Source organism: Canis lupus, chromosome 6 (assembly GCF_011100685.1).
Source record: "Canis lupus familiaris isolate Mischka breed German Shepherd chromosome 6, alternate assembly UU_Cfam_GSD_1.0, whole genome shotgun sequence".
Lineage (NCBI taxonomy): Eukaryota > Metazoa > Chordata > Mammalia > Carnivora > Canidae > Canis > Canis lupus.
Genome location: NC_049227.1, coordinates 46,927,852 through 46,935,748, shown reverse-complemented (window position 1 = coordinate 46,935,748; position 7,897 = coordinate 46,927,852). Strand labels below are relative to the sequence as shown.

Genomic DNA, 7,897 nt, shown 5'->3' with positions numbered 1-7,897 from the left:
GGGGGTCTTTTTTGGCATGTCACACCCCGAATGGATCTCCCAGCTGACAGTACTGTCTCCCCTGGCTCACATGCCTGCTATGTACAACCTAGCTAGGTCCCTAAAGCTGCCAACCTCTCTTTCTCAAGGCCAAAGGGGTACTTTGGGATTTTCACTGTACGATCATTTGGCCACTGTCTTTGTTCCCTCCCCTGGCCTGGGAGGTACTATAGCACATATAGATGGCCCTACTAAATTCACTCCAAAAAGTAAATGATAGCCAGCAAAGCCTGTCTTTATTGAGAACTAAAAAGTTCCCATTGAGAAAAACTGTCCTCCAGAGTAACATGGACATGGATATTTTCACTGTCTCATCTGTGCAATTATCCAAACATAATTCTATGTGTTTATATATCATGAGTCTGCCAATATATCATCTTTATTACATTACTTGAGGACATAAGTGAATGCCCTGAATGATCTGACTCCTGACCTAGGGGACTTAATACATCAGTGGTTTGGATCATGGTGTCTTGGATTTTTTAATTATTTTGGCAACAATTATCATAATCTATGTTTTCTCTTCCATGTGCCTATACTGTTGCTGTGACATCTGTTTTTAATGCAGGCAGAGAGTCCCCAAATGTCTGATGGACATCACCAACCCCATACCAGTGAAACTCCTGCTCACTGCTAGGGCATATTGCAGAAGAGGGAGCAAGTGAGATTGTAAGAGCCCATCACAAGGGATGGAGTGTTAAAGGAGGTCAGAGGAGGTGACACCTGACTGACCCCACCGTTGGGCCTGGGCAATCTCAGGCTCCTTATCGCACCCCCATCCCCACCCTTGGGATGGATTTTCCACTCACATTCCCACATTAGGAGTTATTCCAAAGACAAAGCCTTGAGAGAATAAGATGCTAAAACCATCTGGATAGTCTTATCTGATTGAATCCAGTTAAGGTCTCCTTACGAACTTTTAAAATTCTGAGGGGCAGATGTAGAGATCAACTGTGTTAAGAAATTAAAAAGGCTTTATTTAAAATAAAGAGACTAAGGGCTCCTGGGTAACGTAGCCAGTTAAGCTCCAATTCTTGATTTTAGCTCAGGTCATGATCTCAGGGTTGTGGGATTGAGCCCCACCTTGGGCTCTGGGCTGAGCAAAGAATCTGCTTGGAATATTCTCTTTCCCTATACACCTGCACCTACCCCTCCGCCCCATGCATGCATTCTCTCTCTCTCTCTCTCTCCGTCTCTCACAGAAATAAAAATGAAATAAAAATAAAAATAAATGGACTAGAGACTACCTTTTCTTTCCTAATGCATACACAGTACTTTGAAAAATAAAAATAAAAAACTTCTGAGGCTCCAGCAATCCTGGTGAGGGGCAGTCTCCAGAGACATTTGGGAGGATTTATCTCCATTTGACCCCCATCTTAGATTGTTCTGTTACTAAAGTGTTAAGTCTAAAGACAGAATGAGTTCTGAACCTAATCTCTAATTCCCAATAGCTTCTTTCCCTGACACTGTGGGGAGCCCATTGTCTTCTATGCCTATGGGAGTCAATATTAGAAAACATGTCCATAGCTGAGCTCATCTGGAAAAGCTATAAGACCCTGAAAGAACTGAAGGCCTCCCGGGGTGAGGTGGCTGCTCATCCTCATCCCCACAGAACCCATGGTGAGGTAAGGCAAGGCACGTGGATCTCATTTGTGTACTACTTCAGATGTTAGTCTTTACTCCTTAAGGCTCATTTTGTTTTGTATATTCACTACTTGAATTTATGCCTATTCCATTAGGCAGAGGAGGCTTTCATTTGATCCTGATCTGTGTCCTGAAGGCTCTCTTCCCTGCCTTTTTCCAACTTTACCCAGGACACTAACGGGAGGTGCACACACACAAGCCACATGGATGGGCCGACTTAAGGGGAGACAGTGTTCACTGTACCTGGGTAATGTCAACCTTAAAAATAAATGGCCAGTTGTTTTAGCAGCAAAATGAGTTTCAAAAGGAATAGTGGAGAAATTACAAGTTGGGAGAAGCAAACACTGGCAAACCATAGGCAGGTCTGAAGAAACCAAGACAACGTAAGTTTTTATTCAGTTTCAGGAGGACATTGGGGAGGGCTGTATGTATAAAAGTTCAGGGAGGCACTGAGGGGGGCACTTGATGGGATGAGCACTGGGTGTTATTCTGGATGTTGGCAAATTGAACACCAATAAAAAATAAATTTATTAATAAAAAAAAAAAAAAGTTCGGGAGAAGGAGAGTTGGAGGTTGTGCTGAATTCTCATTGGCTGCAGCAGTGGTTAGTGGTTTATTGCTAAGGTGGGGCCAGGGGACAGGGAATCTTCCTTCCTTTCTGAATAGCAGGAGATAAAATTCCTTGTGAAAAGTGTCTACCCTTTCAAAATAATTCTCTTTGCGGTATGCAGGCTGCAACATATGTCAGCTGCGTGAGAGCACCTCTTCAGATATTCCTGGCTGCATGTAAATAAAGATTCTTTTACTCATTTTCACACTCTGAACAATGAAGTAATAATGCTGTGTTTCATTCTGCAGATAATCATCCAAATGTCAAGGATACAAAAACTTACATATTCATGTGAGTAACTCCAGGATCAAAAGGTAGATAAACCATCTTAAAAAATGCATGAATCCAGTAAAATATTAGCCAGTCTTCTTAATCCACAGATGTGATAGAATTGCATTCTTGAATTGTTCTCATGAAAATCTTTAAAGTTTAATTATTAGGAGAATGACAACATTTTTTAACTTTATAAATTAATGAAGATTGCATCACACATCTCCTAAGCCAGGCTGTCAGGTGAGGATGATTATTGCGCTTTTTTTTCAATCGAATGGGACATAGGACATTTTTATAAAATGTTCATATCCCTTGGCTAATTTATGAAAGTGATCATTTGTTTTATTGATATTTGCTTCAAGTCATTATCCCCTCCTTTTGTCTTTTGCTTATGTCTTTATTAACATATAATCCTGCACTGTCTTTGACTTGATGTCTTAGGTACCACTGTTAGTATGTATCATTTCTATAATGTCTGGACTGACATACACTCTGATTACTTATTCATTAAGAATGGATCACTTTGAGGTACCACTTTTAGACCATTTCTTCTTAGACATTTTGTGCTCAATTTCATATCCAATCAATCACTGCAACATTTGCTATCCATTCCCTACATTTCCTCTCTCCATTTCTTGAGGGGTCATAGTCAACACACTTCATTAGAACGCAAAACCTGTATTCCTGCCCTGTGTTATCATATAGACCAGAGAGAAGAAACTTAAAAACTCTTGCTGAGGGTTCTTTTTCTGATTGACCTATAATCAATGCTGTTACTATGATTATCATCATCATCAACACTGTTACCATTATTATTAACCTATATCAATTCATAGTTAAAAGTGAAAAGTCTTTTCAGCTCAACTTCATAGGTACTTACAATTTTTCAAGTATTGCAATCTTTCTCAATTAATATAATATGATCAGATCAGCATCAATGGTTCACCTGGCATTACTATAGGTTTGCTTGTGGGCTTTTTCCTTTTCATTCTTTCTTTTTTCCGTTTCTATTTCTCTCATGTGTATGTGCCTATGCAGTCAGTTAAGCAACTGTCACCTCTCTCATAAACACAGATATAGAGAAAAAATAGATCAACATGTGAAAAAAGCAAGCAAAAGACCTTGCATATGTATTCTACAATTAGTTAAATAATGTAGTAAAAACTAGCCCGTATAGTTCATTTGATACTATCCACAGAATCAAATGTTAATTGCATAGCAGTTCTCATAAGTGATGTGAATTGAAATCCTACTTAGGACAGAAAAATACTACACAGAGTGGTATAAAAATAAGATTTATTTATGTCTTATAATGTGGTAAAAGAATATAGACAAAAAAATTTAATGGATATTGGGAACGACTCATGATTCTTATGGGAGTTAGAAATGATTCTCATGGGGGAAACATCAAAATAATTCAAATACTGGCTGGCAAACACAACACATGCACACAGAGAGAGAGAACTCAGAGTTCATTAACTGCCTGCTCCTAGACATAATTTTAGGATTTTTTTATGCTTATGATCCTAAAGTACTGATACTACGTAGGGTGGAAAATCAGGTGCCTCTCTTGTTTTCTAACATTAATTCTAGGAAAGGAGATGTTTTAAAAGGTCATTCCTACCCATAGGTTTTACTTCTTTAGATCTATTTGTGTAATGAGACCAAGGCCTGGGGAACACTGCTTTCTTTTGAGGTTTGGTTAACTGTACTCTTCCTAAAGATGCAAATGTTCCCCTACTCACTAGATTCACAAAATGAGCAAAGGAGATGTTAGATGCAAGCAACCAATCATCAGTAAGTAGGAAGGAAATGCCATGCCATCGTTATAGGAAGAATTCATGGGATTGTCTTTATGAAATGTATGACCCTCAATTCCTAATTGTTCCTGTACACAGACTCAACACAGACTCAGACAGCTTATCTATTTCCTTTAATATAGCAGAGAAGTACGTGGCACTTTCTTGAGAAATAGTGTTAGTAAAACCAGTATTTCTCAGAAGATTCTATGTACCAGACTGGGTTATAAATTCTTAATATGAATCATCTCATCTATTTCTCACAGAATTCCTATGTTATAGATATCATTACTGTTACTATCCATAATGCAGAGGTAAAAACCTAAGTTCAAAGAGCTTAAATTACTTGCCCCAGATGATACAGCCACTGAACCATGCAGAATCCATGATTTTCTTTGTTTGAACTTAGGGGGTTCATTCAGAAAATCAGCACCAGGATGGCAAAATTCATGGACTGCATTTTCTTTCCTCCACGGAATCACAACTCTGTCTTGCTGCTTAATAGCTTTTTCTGAAGAAAGTCACTTCCTTCTAAAAACTTGATACTTCACCAGAAAAAATATGAATGGATGAGAATTTTGTTCACAAGAGTTGCATATCATTTATGGAGATGATCTTTAAAAGTGTTATAATCCCAGAGGTATGGTGTTATTCCCCTCAGTAGAAGTTAGCTACGGTACACCCCAGTTTCCCAAACAGGGAAATAACCTTGCTGAGAATAATAAAATGTTGCCATGAAATTAATTGACCGCAATGCAAACTAGAATCAGCTTTAGCAATATGAACATGATTACTCCATTGACCCTCTCAAAACACACACATATACTCATTCAAATTTAGTGCCTTTGATGGGGTGAGCACGGAGTATATACTGTATGTTGTAAATTGAATTTAAATAAAATATTTAAAAATAGTACTCTTCCATTATTCAGGAATAATATCAGAACTTCTTAAAATGACTTGCTTTTTCAATCTTGTTTCATAATGCTTCTCATATCAAGGGTTTATTGATACCCTAAATTTTCTGCAAATTATTCTAAATTCCAAGACTTTTCATCATCGCCTTTGCTCATGGTTTTTTTTCTCTTTCTGGAATTCTCCCTTTTTCACCACAAAGCCCCCTGTGTGGCACTTTTTTCTTATTTAGGATCTTTTAAATATGACCTCAAATATTCTCTCCCAAGGGTGCTTTCCTCAACACATGAACTTTGTATTCTGTAGCAGAGTAATCTGGTTCACTCTATATTTTGACTTCAGAGGGCAGTTTCTAGGATGGGTGGTATTGTGAGCTCATACTCATTTTTTTAAACACTTATTTGTTAAAATAAATTTATAAACTTAACCAAATAGATCCTCCTTGCAAAAGCACTTAGAAGAACACTTACTTAACTCTACATCGCTTAAATATTTTAAAATTTAAAAAAGACTTAGTTCAGAGATCAGAAGCTATTTAGTGATCATCATGTAACTAGTGTCAGATGACAAATAGAATATTGACTTCCTGGACTCCAGTCTTGTTCTTTGGTCCACACTTTCAAGATGAAGTTAAGAGAGAATAAAGATACAGTAACAATAGAGTCAGTATCATCTCCCCAGTACCCTGGGATTATATTTTGAGAAAGACTCTATTTAATCAGGGATATGAGGCTGTTCTCTCTGCAAAGGTAAGATTTCTATATGGAGGACATTCACACTTTCCTCCTTTAAGCCCTCAATTCCCTTAATGGCCTCAAGAGGGAACATAAGCATAAGAATACTGGAGAGGGTTTTTCTACTTACCACCTAATCTCCCTAGACTTTAGTCACTGAACTAATTTTAGATTGTCCTCTCCTAGCAACCATACCACACTCAAGTTAGAAAATGTTTAGAAAAATTCAGAGACAACATTTCCATATGATATTTCAATCTTGATTAAAAATAGGGTTATATGTGGAACTTAAGTAGCTGATATGAGTCTCTATTATGATCTCTCAACTGAAAGTTTACTAGTGTCTTCATGTTTCTCTTGATGACAGCTTTGAATAGGTGGTGAAGGAAATTTATGTCGTCAACAGCATATGCACAGAATGTGAACTTCATGCCATAAGGATCATGGTGATGGTGTGCTAATCCAGACAGTTTTACTCTAGCCACAAAGACTACTGATTACTTCAAATGATACACCATGGTCTTTTTCAATAGTAGTACCTACAGACCCTTTCTTCTGAGTGGTTTCCCTGGTCTGGAAGACTCACATCCAGTGATTTCCATTTTGTTTTGTGCCCTCTACCTGGTTGCCCTAATGGGGAACATCATCATCCTGGTGGTTATTCGGGTGGAACAGTCACTTCATGCACCCATGTACTTTTTTCTCTCCTGCTGGCTGCTACTGACCTGGGACTCTGCACTGCCACCCTACCCACCCTGCTCCAGCTTTTCTGGTTTAAAGTTTGTGAAATAGACTTTGATGCCTGCCTCACCCAGATGTTCTTCATTCATGTGTTTTCCTTAATGGAGTCAGGCATCCTCCTCACCATGGCTTTTGACCGCTATGTGGCCATCTCCAACCCCACTCAGGTACACTACTATTTTGACTGAGTCCACCCACCAAGATAGGTGGGGCTTCTGCTACGGGCTGTGGCTATCATCCTCCCAGGACCCTTTCTCATTAAACGACTCAGCTTTTGTAAGGCTAATGTGCTCTCCCACTCATACTGCCTACATCCAGATATCATTAAGCTCTCCTGTTCTGACCACCGAATAAATAGCATCTATGGCCTCATCATCATTCTCATCACCTTTGGAGCAGACTCTGTACTCATCCTCTTCTCTTATTTGAAGATTCTGATCACTGTTCAAGGCATTGCCTCCAAGGAAGAACAATTCAAGGCCCTTAACACTTGGGTGTCCCACATCTGTGCTGTGCTGCTGGTGTATATCCCTATGCTGGGGGTATCCATTATCCATCGCTTTGGGAAACATGTTCCACCCATGGTGCACATTATCATGGTTATGTATACCTATTGATTCCTCCTGTTCTCAACCCTGTTGTATACTGTGTGAAAACCCAGGGGATACGCACCCGTATTCTGGGTAATCTACTGAAATTACAGCAGAGAGTACTTTAGGATCACATGTATTTCTGGAATAATCCTTAGAAATCAACTTCTAACTTGAGCAAAGAAACTATATCACTAGAAAGAGTAATATTTCACAATCTATATGTACATATTTGTTTCTCGTATGGAAGTTGTTGAAGACAGTAACAATATCTTATGACTTTTCATTTCCCTCAGGAGGCTCAAGGAGACAGATTCAAAATAATGTACAAATAAAGGGTCAGTTTTTAATCATCTGTGTTGTCAGAAAGCCCTAGTATCCATGGAAACTAGCAGATTAGTAGGAAGATGTAGGATGCAAATCATAAGGTATTAAGTAGAATCCATGCTCACTTGACCCTATGCAGTTCTACATGTAGCTTCTTATATCTTCCAAAGTGACTCTTCCATAATTTTTACTACCTATCTTTGAAGTTATATAATTTTCTCAGCT

General features: G+C 38.6%; 1 pseudogene; it reads left to right on the top strand.

Annotated features, from left to right (window-relative positions):
* The first annotated feature begins 6,530 nt into the window (after nt 1–6,530).
* Nucleotides 6,531–7,473, top strand: LOC119876334 (annotated as a pseudogene).
* Nucleotides 7,474–7,897: the final 424 nt, after the last annotated feature.